Below are 15,131 nucleotides of genomic sequence, written 5' to 3'. Positions count from 1 at the left end.
TAATTTGCCTTCCTCCCTTGTTTTGACTTATACATAAAAGCTTGTCGTGAAGCAATCTGAAATAATCCCTTATAACTAGACGAACTGTTGTCCTGCGAGAGATTTGTAACTTGTGTAATAATTTCTTCGAATCGTGTTTTTAGATTTCTTTGATATCCTCAAATAGTGAACACCTTTTTTTCCATGGGCACCCGATGGGAGGGCAGGGGTCGCCTACCTGGCTCACAAAAATGTATACGTAATATAGCAAACCACGTATATTAAGTACCAGATATACCAGACGTGATACAGCAACCATGGAGATGCCCTCCCTGGAAAATTTTCTTCGGGCGCCCATACCTCTTTCTGATTCCCTTTTATGCCATAAACATATTCAATCTAAACTTAGGCTCCGTATCATTTTAACATGACTTTTTAATTATATTAGAATCATAGACAAAAAGGAGCTACTCTAAATATTTAGTTAGTTTTCCCCTTGATAGAGTCAATGTATTCATATAAATTAATTCAAAAATATAATATTAGGAAAAATGTATAAAAGATTAATATAATGAGAGCATTCTCACGTATTAAATTCAGGTAGAGCAAAATTTTTCATAGTACATTTTGTTAGGTTCTAGATCACATTATCATAAAACAAGTTGAAGAAGAGAGAACCTTATCTTCTTCCATTATCTTAGTATGAACGAATCGGTAACCCTTAGGGCACTTAATAGATCGAATCGGTCGCTCATAGGACAGTTAACAGTTCCTGTCGCTTATAGGACTGTCGCAAGTGGGAAGACACCAGTGGCTAGCGCGTATTCCTTTGATGCACAGGGTCCCGAGTGGGAAAACATTGGTGGTTCGGATTCCACTTTATAATGTAGGTCCACGTCTTGTATAGTCTTGCTCGATTCTGAAAAGGGACGCTGAACTTCAACAAACAACCAAATAAAAAAAAATATTTCATCTTAGTAGTATTCTTCTACTGAAGTTAGTAGCAGTAAAAACTAATACGAAAACGAAGACCCACCTATTTAAAATTTAAATTCTCGTTTGATGAGATTATTATAGTCAGATACTTAGTTCTTACCGTATATAAAACATCTTTAGAACAAATAAACCATTCAATAGTATTTTGTTAGTATTAAATTGCCTATTTTTGAAAGCAATCAAATTGTTTTTGATACTGACTTAATTAGTTATAGAAAATAAGAGAAATGAATGGGGGATCTTAGTGAGAAGTCTTTAGTATTAGTACATATAATCACTTCATGTTTTATATTTTGTTAAAATCAATTGTTAAAAGTCAATTTATTACAGAGTTGACTGACACTATCACGATCAGTTTATACAGGATCCTTCTATTTGGTAATTTGTTAGTCTTTTTTACATTATAAAATATAATCGGGCTAATTGCTGTATCGCCGGACAAATTTTAGGAAATTTACCGGGTCAATGGAGAATTTATTTAAGTTTATGAGAAGAGTGATTGAAAGTCAGGTAAGGGGAATAGCAAAAGCTCAGATAGTGATTGTATTTGCTGGTTGTTTTTGATGTTGTAAGCGGCACTGTATGTGGAGACGGATGGACTATTTCGCGGAGAGATACACTTGTTTTACTATACGGATCCATAGATTGTAAAATGTATAGAAAAATTTGAGCAAATCTTTAATTGGCCCATTTCATGTCGAGAAGAGAATCCAACAAACCCCTGTGGGGCTTCTAATCCGTTCCTACTAGTATCACTACCCCTACTCCTACTCCTCCTAATACTACTACTGCTACTCCTACTTATACTATGGATCCGTATAGTAAAACTGCGCACCTAATAACATAATCTAACGTAACTTAATGTAATCCAACCAAATATAACCGAATGCAGTATATTTTGCTCCATTTTTTCGATTTTCAAATTAGTCCGGCGATTCAGCAGTAATGCCATATTGTCGATAACACATTAATAATCACTAGTAAATAATTATTTTTTAATATTCTGTAAAATATAAATTTTACACTGTTTACATTTGTGAATTATTATTTCTAATTTATATCCCTCAAGAACCGAGAACCAAGGGTCTGTGGATCACAATATTTCATGCTGAGCTCGCACGCGTACCAGACTTGTTAAAGTCTATGACCATATCAACTTTGGCCAATATCGGATGAGATTAACGCGTTTTAATGAAATTTATTCATTTAACTAAGTTCAAGTCCAAATTTTCTGAACAGTATTTTGAGAAAAAAAATACTGCTACAGGCTAGTCAGAGCATCAATGCAACTGTGTACTGTCAGCAGTTGAGCCGTGTTCAAAAAAAAAAAAAACTCAAGACTCTGGAGCCAGCACTTCTGAACCGCAAATGGGTCCTCCTCTTACAGGACAACGCTAAGCCCCACGTGGCTAGGATAACCCGGGACACCATTCTACACTTTGGATGGGAAACACTAGTGCATCCGCCATACTCCCCGGACATTGCACCGTCCGATTACCACCTGTTCCATTCCTTGGACAATCAGCTTAGAGGACACCAGTTGAAATCCCTAGTAGAGGTGCAAAATGCACTTGATACCTTTTTCGATTCACGGCCCACCAAGTTCTACCGCGATGGAATACATGGCCTTCCAAAACGTTGGCAGAAGGAGACTATTTTTGATCTTCCAGGTATGTCTTAGGTTAAATATCGATATTTGAAGGTGTTGGGTGAAAAACCGACAGATCTTTCTTGGTTACCTTTATAGTTACTAAGCTCGTCAAGATCTACCACCTTACCAAGTTTGGTAAAAATTGGATGAGTCCCATCTTTCGCGCTTTAATGAAATTTCTTGATTTCACTGATTCCAAACCTAACATTGATAGCTAATAACTCAGGAACAAAAAATCTGTACATCATAATATTTTATATGAGCTTCCATGCATATCAAGCTTGTCAATATTTACGATCCTACCAACTTTCGTCAAGATCATTTGAGTTTAATCAAATGCGACTTAGTGAAATTTCTTGATATCACTAACTTAAAACACAAATTTGATTAGCAATAACTCTGGAACCAAAGTCCCAAACACCATAATATTTAACATGTGTACTAAATACATTGCAGTCCATAACCATACTAATTTTGGTCGTGATTGGATGAGTTTCGTCAATAGTAGCACTACACACTATCCTTTCATTAGATCGCGCTCCTCCGTGGCTTAGCGGTTAGCGTACGCGCCTTTGGCGTGTTAGACCCGGGTTCGATTCCCGGCGGAAGCTCATGTGGTTCGGATTCCACGTTAATCAGTAGGTCCACGTCTCATATAGCCTCGCTGCTGAACGGGACGTTAAACTCAAAATCATTTCAACTTTTCATTAGATCCAAATCCAAGGAGCACGGTAGCTCAGTGTTAGAACGCTTACCTCTTGTGCATTTGATCCCAGACCAAGTAAGTTCGTGGCAGACAATATCGTGTCCGTGTATTTTCCCGGGGTACTCCCATTTCCTCCCACATTATAATTCCACGAATTCCGAAAACTTTTCGAGAAACGAAAAATCATCAAAAAAGGGAAAACGAATTTTTCGAAATATCGGAAAACAAATTTTTTTTTTCGAAAAATGAAAGACGAAAAAATTTCCGAAAAACGAAAAACAGATTTTTTAAAAAGGCCATCCCTAATGAATACCACCGCGACAAGACGTGGTTCTTATGATAGTGGCGTATTTTCGTCCGGAGAAATTATGGAAATAATAAATAATGTAGACTCCGATTCTTTTGAAACGGACAATGAATGTAGTTTGTACGAAGATTCTAGCATCAATTTATGTGACACACATACCTCTTTTCATATAACATTGCTGTTGAACAGGACGTTAAACTCTAAATCAAAACTCAACACATACCTCTTTCTATTTAAAAAATATTGTGTGGTAATCAATATTCGGAATTCAAAATGGCTGCCATGATGTGCACTAAATCATTTAACGCAGTTTATACACCAATGCCAAATTATAACATTTGCTTTTACTCCGTCTATGTGTCTCTTTGTTACAGCCCTGTCATAATACTTTTCCTATTTGATACATATGTAAAACATAGCACACTCTGTCTCAAACAGATGAAGTGTCAAAAATGAATTCACATTCTCATTTGTGGGAATATTCAAGTCTAAGTTGAAGTGTAAAATCATAACCTTTTACATTTAAAACAATACTATGTGATATGCAATATGGCGAAATTCAAAATGCCTTCCATGGTGACCACACTCAAATCAATGCAATTGACATGTCGTTATTATTGTTCTGTCCCAATACTTTTCAGTAACCCTGTATACAGATCCACATGTCTTCTCACAGCAAAATTAAACTAATGTTTTCCACAGAATATTTTTCATACTAATATGTATTTTTATACTTTGATCCAGGAGTAGAAATGGCGTTTTAGAAGCAAGGGAAAAGTCAGCAATAGATCAAGTTTGATTGAGCTATGTCACGAAAATACAAACTCAGAAAGACGGTAGTTAGGGGCGGACTGGCCAGGGCCCTTAGGTCGCAATCGCGGCCTAGGCTCTCTAAGAAAACAATGATGAAAGAATAAAGAAAGAAAGAGAAAGAAAGGCTAAAACTAAAGAGAGCTAAATAATTCGGTAGCTCAGTGTTATTATGCTACCAACACACACTCCTCTTCCACCCTTCCATCAATCAGTAAGTTATCTTTTTTAATAGGGTCCTTTCGTTACTAGATTTGTGGCTAGGTCCATCTTTCACTATGGTCTTTTTTTTTATCAGAGACTGTGATTTAGTTGGTACCTGGGGCCTTGGGCTCTTCTTTCAATATATTGGACAGTTGGGTCCTTCTTTCATTACATTGAGAAGTTGGGGCCCTGGGCCCTTTATTCATTATATTGGGCAGTTGGGGCCCTTCTTTCATTTCATTGAGCAGTTGCGGTCCTAGGCATGTTTTTCATCATGTTGAGCTGTTGGGACCTGGGACCTTTTTTCATAATGTAGGGTAGTTGCGGCCCTTTCAAGGCTGAAGACTGGTGCCTGGTTTGTAGCTGGGTTCATATTTAACCACAGGCTGATTGGTTCTTTATGGATCTTAATACACCTTGTAGGTCTATATTTGATAATTCAAAAATGGGAAAACAGAGCATTTTTAAAAATTTATTTTCTATCAAAAAGTTTACAAAATAACAGGAGAAAACAGTGGAAGACGCCAAGAAAGCGGGCATTTTCAACATAATGGTTGATTCTATCCAAGATGTTTCAGGGCTTAATCAGCTGGCTATAGTAATTCTCTGCGTTATAAACGGTCAAGTATTTGAGCGGCTGTTAGTAGTTGTCGTAAACAGCTTGGGCGTCTCTGGCGGGGGGACGAGGGGGACGCGTCCCCCCCAATATTTTGGAGTACAAAATATTCAATATTTCGTCCTAATTTAATTTATTTACTAACGACAGAATAACATATAAATAATAATAATTATATTTATTTGTCATATAATATTCAGGCTGTGTAACAGAGTTCTTGATATGCCTCACGGGGTCCGTGAAGGTAAGCAGAAATGTAACAAATGGAATTAAAGATAATAAACAGGTTGGGCTAGATAGTACCATTTAAATAACTTTCTTTGATGTCCTCCCCAAATTGTATATGCCAGAGACCCCAGTGGTAAACAATGACACTACAAGACAAGTAACTTATAATGAAATCAAAAGAGTACTTTGTGACAAAAATGTTTTGATGCTTGTGATGATATTGTAAGTTGCTTTTTTGATGGAGCTGCTAACTTCAGTGGATGCTATTAAGGAGTTAAAGCATTACTGGAGAAGGATAATCCTGAAATCATTTACACCCAATGCATGGCTTATGCTCTTAATTTCGTTATGACAAATTCGACTGAGTAGATCCCTGAAGCTGCAAATTTATTTGAAACCAGTGCCATGTTCTGTCTGAATACTACAAAAGAAAGGATGTTTGTAAGAAAATGATTGATGCAAGCCACGAGGGACATGACAGACTACGAAAAGTTCAACAAGTTGGTACAACACGATGATGGAGCAGAAACAAGGCACTGAATGCAGTAGTGGACACTAATGAAACGCTACGAAACATGAAACCAAGACGAGGATGACTGTCTATCATCAAGATTTCTTTCATTTTTATTGTTCCTCAGTGATGATGTACAGAATAGGGGTTTTAATGCGAAATGAAAATTTTAAGCTAAACTTTGCTGAATAAATGGACAGAATTTAACACTGTAATGAGGACTTCTATGTTTCAGGACTTATTTACGGAAACGGAGCCTGTTTCAAAATACCTGCAGTCTCACGGATTGGACTATCTTACCACCTGGAGACTTCTAGACAATTTGCAGCAGCAGCTTCGGAAGAAAATAGATGCAAAAGATGTCTGTTTAATGCTTTACGAAAACACAAAAATATTTTGTGTGAAAATAAATCAACAGCTTGCGCAATCGGGTGTAGAGATATCAATGGAAAAAGACTTTTTGCACAGAAGAATCTTAAAGAAGAAGAAAATGCCAGGAGAGCAGATGAACTGGAAAAGAACTTAAATATAAGTGAAAATGATTTATTCAGAATAAAAAAAAACTTCAACGAAAATTCTGAATACAGCTGTTACATGTGTCAGTGATAGATCTCAGCAGCCGAAAGAACTCCAAATACTGGAACCTAAGCACTTTTCAGAAATCAAGAAGAATGGTGTATGTGCAAGAGCTTTCAGAGTTCTTCAAAAAAAAAAAACTAAATATAAAACAGGAGAAAATATACAAAGAGCTCCAGCAGTTTTCTGTCATGTATTTCACTGTCACAAAACGTTCTCGTTTTTGATGATCCTGAAGAGAATGATGTCCCTGAATCCGTAGAAGATGATGATGATTATGCATCTGAGCATGCTATGGAAGATGGAACATCTTTGGACGGGATTCACAGTAAGAGTGATAATGATGCTGCAACACCTTGTATAAAAATTGTTTGTCATGTGCAGGGAAAATTTTGCACCAATTTCCGTCAGTCTAGTTGCTTTAATAATTTATACATTGTATACAAACATGCGTTGTCTCTACCATGCACACAAGTGACATGTGGAAGGTGCTTCTCAAAGTTAAAGTTAGAGTAAACAAATCTCAGAGCTAGTTTGTGTGAAGACATTTGGACACATTTTTGCTAATGAATATGGAAAGAGACATGTAAAATTTAGTGTCTGTGAACGAAGTTATTCAGAAACTCCCCGATTCATAAGCTGAACTGCAAAGAATCTTAACTTTTTAAAATTATTAGTTGTTTAGTAGTTCAGCAGTGTTTATCATTTTCAGTAAAACTGTCGTGTTCATTCCACAGTTAAAAGTTATTATTAGTTGTTTAGTGTTACAATTTTTAGTAAGCTGTCCTGTTCATTCCATAGTAAAAGTTATTCGCTATTATTTTTTTAGTGTTTCAGCTACTATACAGAGTGTCTCAAAAGTCCCGTGACATACGGTAACTCTCTTATTATCAGAGTTACAACAAAATATAGGCGGGGAAACGGTCTCCAAATATGATGTTTTCAATCTAAAGTGAAAGAATTTTTCAAATCGGACAAGCCGTTTGTGCTGTACACTCTATATGCGCTCAATGTTACATGAAAATGCAACGTTTCCATTTACCCGGACCCACAACATAAATGAATGAAGTTACTGTCTATTAAAAACATTATATTTGTAGGCGGTTTCTCCTCTTACATTTTGTTGTAACTCTGATAACAACAGAGTTATCCATGTCAGGGGACTTTTTAGACACCCCGTGTGGCAATGCAATAATAATTATAAAATATTCTCTTAAAAGTTTGTTTCTGGAAATCCTGTGCTTGCTGTGACATCAAATTTTCAACGACCAATGATAAATTATAGCTTGCAAAAACTATCAAGTAACAACGAATTTACAACTGCACAACGCGATGGCTCATCGCAGATGTTCATTGTACGCAGTGGCGCAACCAGAATTTTATTTCGGGAGGGGCCAAGAATATCCAGTACAGTAGTCTGCAAACGACGTGCTGCACCATTTGATGTGGACAAAATTGAAATTTTGAATTCTCCTCATTACAAGCAATTTTGTTATCCTTATTATTAACATGCTAAAAAACCTTAAAATGAAAATTCCAATTCACAAATTCCCTATTATTAACGGTTACAAGTTTTAAAATTTGCGCTATAATAAATATTTTGAACATCTTTATTTTTGCATAAAATGACGCACTCTTTACTAACATTTATTACTCTAAGAAATTAATGCAGGGGTTTCACTGGGTATTTCCCCTTTCGTACAGTGCTTTGACTTAGTTCAATATTCATTTATGCTTTGATCTATTTTGAAATTTCACCAAAATTTGTCTGCAACGCTGCTGTATAAGATAGACCAGGTTTGCTTCGGAGAGGGCATGGGCCCCCGAGTTCATAGCTCGTTGCGCCACTGATTGTACGTTATTTTAGAAATTAGTGTTATAGTAACCGCGGCCTAGGCCCTAATACACCCAGTCCGCCTATGACGGGAGTGCAAGCAAACTTTCTTGGAGAACGACTTAAGCGATAGCGATTATTCCAAAACAATCAACAAGCAAACAAAACTAATATTATCATTCAAATTTCCTATTTGTTATTAATAACCACAGATATATTTCCTTCATTTGCATAAACACTTCAACTTACTAAGGGGATACAATCCTCTTTTGCATGCCTGATCTCCACTCTTGCTTTGATCTCAAGCTTTTTACACGTGGAACCGTATTTACTGGGCCCTTTGGACGCGGGATCTTTCTGACTTGTGCCTTTTTGACGCAGGGCCCTTTTGACTCGCACCCAGTTGACGCCTGGCCATTTTGACCCGTCCCCTATTGTGGTGGTGCTCCTTTTGATCAGGGCCAGTTTGACAGTTTCTTGTTGACTCTGGCCCTTTTGTCGCAGAACCCTTTGAACCCGGACCCTTTTGACGCAGCGTCCTTATAACTCGGCTCCTTTTGTTGCAGATCTCTTTTGACCCGGGCCCTTTTAACGCAGGGTCATTTTGTCGCGGAGACCTTTTAACCTAGGCCCTTTCGACGCGGGGCTGTTTTGACTCGGGTCCGTTTGACGCAGGGCCCTTTTGCCTCGGACCCTTTTGTCGTGGTACTCTTTTGACCCAGGCCCTTTTCATGAGGAGCGTTTTGATTCGGCCCCTTTTGACTCGGGTCCTTTTGTTGCTTAGACCTTTTGACCCAGGCCCTTTTGACAGGGGGCCATTTGACTCGGGTTCTTTTGTAGCGGGGCTCCTTTCCACTCGGGCCCGTTCGACGCAGAGCCCTTGCGACTCGAGCCCCTTTGTACTGGAACTTTTGACTCGGGCCCTATTGATGAGGGGTGTTTTGATTCGGGCCCGTTTGGCGCGGGGCATTCTGACTCGGGTCATTTTGTCGTGGGACCCTTTTGACACGGGCTCTTTGAAAAGCGTTTTGATTCGAATCTTTTTGACTTAAACCCTTTTATTGCGGAGAGGTTTTGACCCGGGCAATTTTGACTAGGGCCATTTTGACTCGGGCCCTCTTGTACCGCGGCACCTTTTGACCCGGATTCATTTCAGGCAGGTTTCTTTTGACTCGGGCTCTTTTGTCGTGGGACCCTTTTGACGCGGCCCTTTTGACTCCTGCCCTTTTCTTGCGGAGAAGTTTGACCCAAGCCCTTTTTTCGCGTGTCCGTTTTGACTCGTGCCCTTTGTAGAGGGGCCACTTTTGACTTCTGCTCTTTTCTTGTGGAGACCTTTTGACCCGAGCCCATTTGACGTGGGAAAGTTTGGACTCGGGATTTTTTGTAGCGGGACTCTTTTGATCCTGGCCATTTTCATGAGGGGCGTTTCGTTTCGGCCCTTTTTGACTCGGGCCCTTTTGTTGCGGAGACCTTTTGAACCGGGCCCGTTTGACTCAGGTCGCTTGGGACTCAAGCCCTTTTGTCGTGGGACCCTTTTGACTCGGGTTCTTTTAATGAAAGGCGTTTTGACTCGTGCCCATTTTTGCGGAGACCGTTTAAACCGGGCCCTTTTGACGCCGAGCCGTTTGACTCGGGCCATTTTGCAGCGATGCCCCTTTTTGACCCGGGGCCTTTTGACTCGGGTTATTTTGTCGTGGGTCTCTTTTGACCCGGGCTCTTTTTATGAGGGCCGTTTTGATTCGGCCCCTTTTGACTCGGGCTCTTTTGTTGCGGAGGCCTTTTAGCCCGGGCCGTTTGACTCGGGTTCTTTTGTAGCAGGGCTCTTTTTCAGCCGGGCTCGTTTGAGGCAAGTCCCTTTTTACTCGGGCCCTTTTGTCATGGACCCTTTTGATGAGGGTCGTTTTGATTCGGGCAATTTTGACTCCTGCCCTTTTGTTGCGGAAACGTTTGGCTCGAGCACTTTTGTTGCGGGGTCATTGTGGCCTGGCTCTTTTGTAACTTGGTCCCTTTTGACTCGGGCCCTTTTGACTTGGGCCCTTTTGTTGCGGAGACGTTTCGAACTGGGTCCTTTTCACATGGGCCATTTTGACTCGGGCCCCTTTGTAGCGGGGATCCTTTCAACCCGGGTCCGTTTGAAGCAGGGCCGTTTTGACTCGGGTCCTTTTCTTGCGGGCCATATTGACTCTGGCCTTTCGGTCTTTTCCATTTTGTCAGGCCCTTTTGACATGGAACCGTATATATAACGCAGCAGCTGAAATACCTGGGGCAGGGGGCCTGGAGGAGTATGAGTAAATCGAAGATAGATCGATCCAGGGCGCAGTAAAATTAATCACATCACTGTTCATATCAATTTATTTTTTCTTTCGACATATCTGGAGATCAGTGTTCTGATTAATAGCCTACAGCGGCGAAAGACGATATACGTTTTCAATGTTATGACTGTTAACGTAATATATATAGGGAATAAAACGAAAAACTCTATATCGGTCCCCCCCTCGTTAGAAAAAATCCTGCGGGCGTTAGTGATTATGATGTTGCTTAGTTACTGTATTATATTATTCTATACACGGAATAAATACTTATGTGTTTTATATAATAATAAGAACCTTATCTACATTTATTACGGCCCTTGCTTTACGACAACTAAACATATTCATGTTCAGCGTAATCAGTTTCCATTTTAAAATAATTACAGTGAGGCGAATGAAATAATTCAAGCCCGAACATGTAGTAAATTCCTGAAGAGTGAAAAGCGCTAGTAGCAGTTGTTAGCAGTTTTTAACTTAACATATAAGACAATAATTTGAAAAACTGAGAATACAAATCTTCTCAGAGATGACAGTGTACTGATGCTTTAAAACTATGCCCTTACTCCCTATACCTACGTTATTTCCCTAGTCAAAATAAAAACTCTTCAAAATTAATCAAAATTTCTTATGCAACCATCCCTTCCTTAGAGTACTGTGGTGTCACATACCCGTCACGGTGATGTAAAGGCACTTTTGGCGACGAGGATACATCACTAATATGTCCTACCAGTATCATGGCGATATTTAAGGGACAAAGCTTCTAATTACGAAAAATATATTACGGTAAAGAGAAAAGCAGGGAAAACTGGAAAAACCAAGGGTTAGAACCTAAATACTAATTTTTTGTGTACCCCCTAATTACCCCATTGTAACGACCTGAACCCGCGTTTGTTCAGTAAGGACAAATGTTCGACTGGTGTAAATTAACGTGCACTCGGACGCATAGGTACGGATTTATAAACAAATATTTCTATTTCTTTGCTCAAATTTAGGGAAATTTTAATTTCCCTAAATGGCAACACTGCACGGAGGCCCACCCAATTGATGCCAACAATTAGGTATCCATGCGAGGTATGTGCCTTGCATGTGTTAAGGAGGTCTCTCTACAACAAAGGAAGCTTCAGGGAAAAAATAAGTAAAGGAAATTCGAAATTTCTCGAATTTTTGACTGGGCTGAAATTTGAGAAGGAAATTCGACACCCAAAAGAAAAAGAAATTAATATGATAAACTATGGTCCAATCATATTCGGCAAAAATAATATCCCGATATTTTAATTAGTGTCCACACAAGAGCGGATTAAAAAAGTGACACACCCGTGTGTGCCACTTTGGCCATATGGATCCGAAAGGGTTACGAGTGTACATTTGCTTACATTTTTTTGACTACTAACCCGTGTTGTTGTAGTATTTATAGTCTCGACTAATAATAATATCGTCGTTGTAAACAATAACTTTATAAGGAAAATTTTCTCTCCTTTTTACATCTTAGTTCCAACACTGTTGGTGAGAAATGCAGGGTGTTTCAAAATGAATATCGGGGTTTTCAAGTCTTCGTAGTATTTATTACATTTTACGCACAATTATAAACAATATATCAAGTAAAAGAGCACCTCAAACAGTCTTCGCTACAAGTGTTTGATCTGAGATTCATTCGTCACACGGCACACATCTAGTCGATAGGCGAGAAAGACCCATAAATTTTCCGCCATATGGCACAAAACACACCCAATTTAGGAGAGTCTTGTTTCAACTGTACCTGAAGATTTGCTGACCGCCAGATGCGAACATTATGAGTGTTCACATTAGCTCTTAGGTGAAATGTCGATTTATCACTGAAGACGACACGATCCAGAAAATCTTCATTGTTATGCAGCAATATTTCACTTGCGAAATTGGCACGTAAACCGTAGTCTGTAGGCTTTAAACCTGTAGCAACTGCAAACGATAAGGACGTAGTTGCAAGCGTCTTCTTAATATTCTTCACAAAGACGGTTGCATTGTAATTACAGATTCAGTCTTTATTAAAACACAAAAAGCTTTCTGCTCTCTAGTCTTCATCTTTGCTCCTTGCTCTTTCTAACGGCAGACAGAAGAAACAATGCATGTGCATGCGTGCGTACAAAACTGTTTGAGTTGCTCTTTCATTTGATATAATATTTATAATTGTAAATTAATTGTAATAGATACTACAAAGTTTGAAACCCCTAAAATTAATTTTGAAACACCCTGCACTACTTCAAATTGTGTCTTCCTATATTCATGTCTTGTATATACATATCATCAGGGCCGGCTCTAGGCAATTTGTCGCCCCGTGTAATGGCATAATTTGCCGCCTCTCCCTTTCTCCAGAAAGAACAAATCTTAAAAGTCATGATTTTAAGGATGCTACTCCAGCGTGAACAACGAAGGGAACTGTAAGTGCAGTCGAACTCAGAAAGGCTTAAATACTTACTAAAAATACAATCTCGTTGTCTCTTTTTTCTTTAAATATTAATCTACGTATTATGTTAGTGAAAGGTAAAGCAAACACACTTGCAGAGGAAAGATGCTAATCCTTTTTATAGAATTAAATATCGAGCTTCAATCTCAATGTATCAGTTTGCAATTCCAGTGCAACTAGCTCTTTTATCCTTATTTCTTGATTTTTCTTCTACATCTGTTAATATTTAAAAAAAAAACTTGTTTGTATCTTCAATGATAAGGAACTTGTTTATGACAAAAACAAGACTAGTTGTCATACCAAACTGTGATAACTAACTAAATGGAACAGATATTCGCTACTATTCGAGAATTGGATTCTTGCATTTGACAACAATCAAGCAACTTGTGCTCGGATTTATTTGACCATTTGCTTTAGCATTGTCCATACTACCTTAAACTAATGCGACCTAAACATAATTTATGAACGTAGTATTCAAATAGAAGTTCAGCTTTGTAAATGTAACTACCATCATCATGAAGTCTGTTTCCAACAAGAAATATTTAATTTAAATAATATACTTATGACAGATTTTGCCGGACCCTTCAAACTTGCCGCTCCATGCAAATGCACGTGTTGCACTTTACACATAAGATAGAGTCGGCTCTGCATATCATATATATCTAGTCGACAAATTATTCATATATGATATTTACAAAAATACTAGTAGGCAAATTAGTATTAGTTTTTACCTTTAAACAAGTTATTTGAATTTTATACTGTTTGTGACATTATTTTCGTACTTATTAAAGGCCTGCTTTAACGAAAAAGCAAAATTTCATTTCTACTTTTATTTCTTAGTTGATATAGATTAAAACTGCTGAAACCCGAATTGTTAGTAGGTACGCTATTCATATAAATTGTAAAATATGTGTAGCTTATCAGTATCTAGCGTTTAATTTATGTTGCATTTTACGGCGATTACAGTACATAAAAATAAACAAAATCTGGGGAAAAAACGAAAGGTAATGTTTTTTTTAAAAAAAACGTACATTTCTGAATATATATATATATATATATATATATATATATATATATATATATATATATATATATATATATATATATATATATTAACAACACTAGTGCCATGACAGGGCTTGGCCTTCCTCCAGCAAAGCCTATGAACATGCCTGCTCTGTCATTACACGTAGAAATTCCATTTCATTCTGATTAAGCAAGGTCAGAAGTTATTTATGCTGTTCAGAGTGCAATATAAAGTTCAACTCGAGTTCACATAGCCTATTCGTTGCAGGTCTATATACCTTGCATTTCTGAAGCAAGTTTAAATGGCCATGGATACTGCCGGTCACATTATTCTTTCGAATTGAAGAGACGTAAAACTTCTCTCAGTGTTCTTTTCTTTTGAACACAACGAGGCATGTAGCATAATAAATACAACACAAAAGCTGCAAGATTTCAATGAATTGAAGTTACAACTACTGTTAAAGCAAGGTAATATTAGGCAATGTGTGCTTACTTACGTTAGAATTCAAAAACAACACTTGGACATCTGGTTCGTAGAGGTGATTCAACACTGTGATATAACCAACGATTACAGGATTTAGTTGTTTACTGCTAAACAGCCGCACCTAAAACTTCGTTTCGTTGTCTTCCGAGGAGGAAATGTGCTTACAGAATAGGTCTTATTTCAGATACTTTTCCTCCATGGTTGCCAGGGGTCTGTTAGAAAATAAAGGATAGAAAAACTATTGTTTTCTCTTCAATCACCCGCATTTAAAATCACTCTCCTGGCATTCCTAAATTGAATATTGAGAAAAGTAAACCACAAACCAGTGTTTTGCAATACGCTAAGAACATAATATTCATACAGTGGCGGCGTAAGGGCGGTGCGGGCGGTGCCCCCGCCCCGGGCCCCACTTTATGGGTGCCCCCGACGGAAGGTAAAAAATAATTACTAAGGA

General features: G+C 38.2%; 1 protein-coding gene across 2 annotated transcripts in view; it reads right to left on the bottom strand.

The window, feature by feature from the left end:
• The window catches only part of LOC145680892 (uncharacterized), a 43,969-nt gene extending 29,093 nt beyond the window's left edge, over nucleotides 1-14,876 (bottom strand). The window contains exon 1 of one of the 2 annotated variants that reach the window (XR_014130691.1): nucleotides 14,691-14,866. The gene's annotated coding sequence lies outside the window, so the exon portion shown is untranslated. Of the gene's footprint in view, nucleotides 1-14,690 lie in introns of both variants that reach the window. The other variant, XM_081752051.1, reaches the window with a different exon arrangement.
• Between the last annotated feature and the right edge of the window lie 255 nt (nucleotides 14,877-15,131).

Source organism: Thermobia domestica, chromosome 3 (assembly GCF_964235325.1).
Source record: "Thermobia domestica chromosome 3, izTheDome1.hap1.1, whole genome shotgun sequence".
NCBI classification, from domain to species: Eukaryota; Metazoa; Arthropoda; class Insecta; order Zygentoma; family Lepismatidae; genus Thermobia; species Thermobia domestica.
The sequence above is the reverse complement of the archived record's forward strand: the minus strand, read 5'-3'. Positions and strand labels throughout refer to the sequence as shown.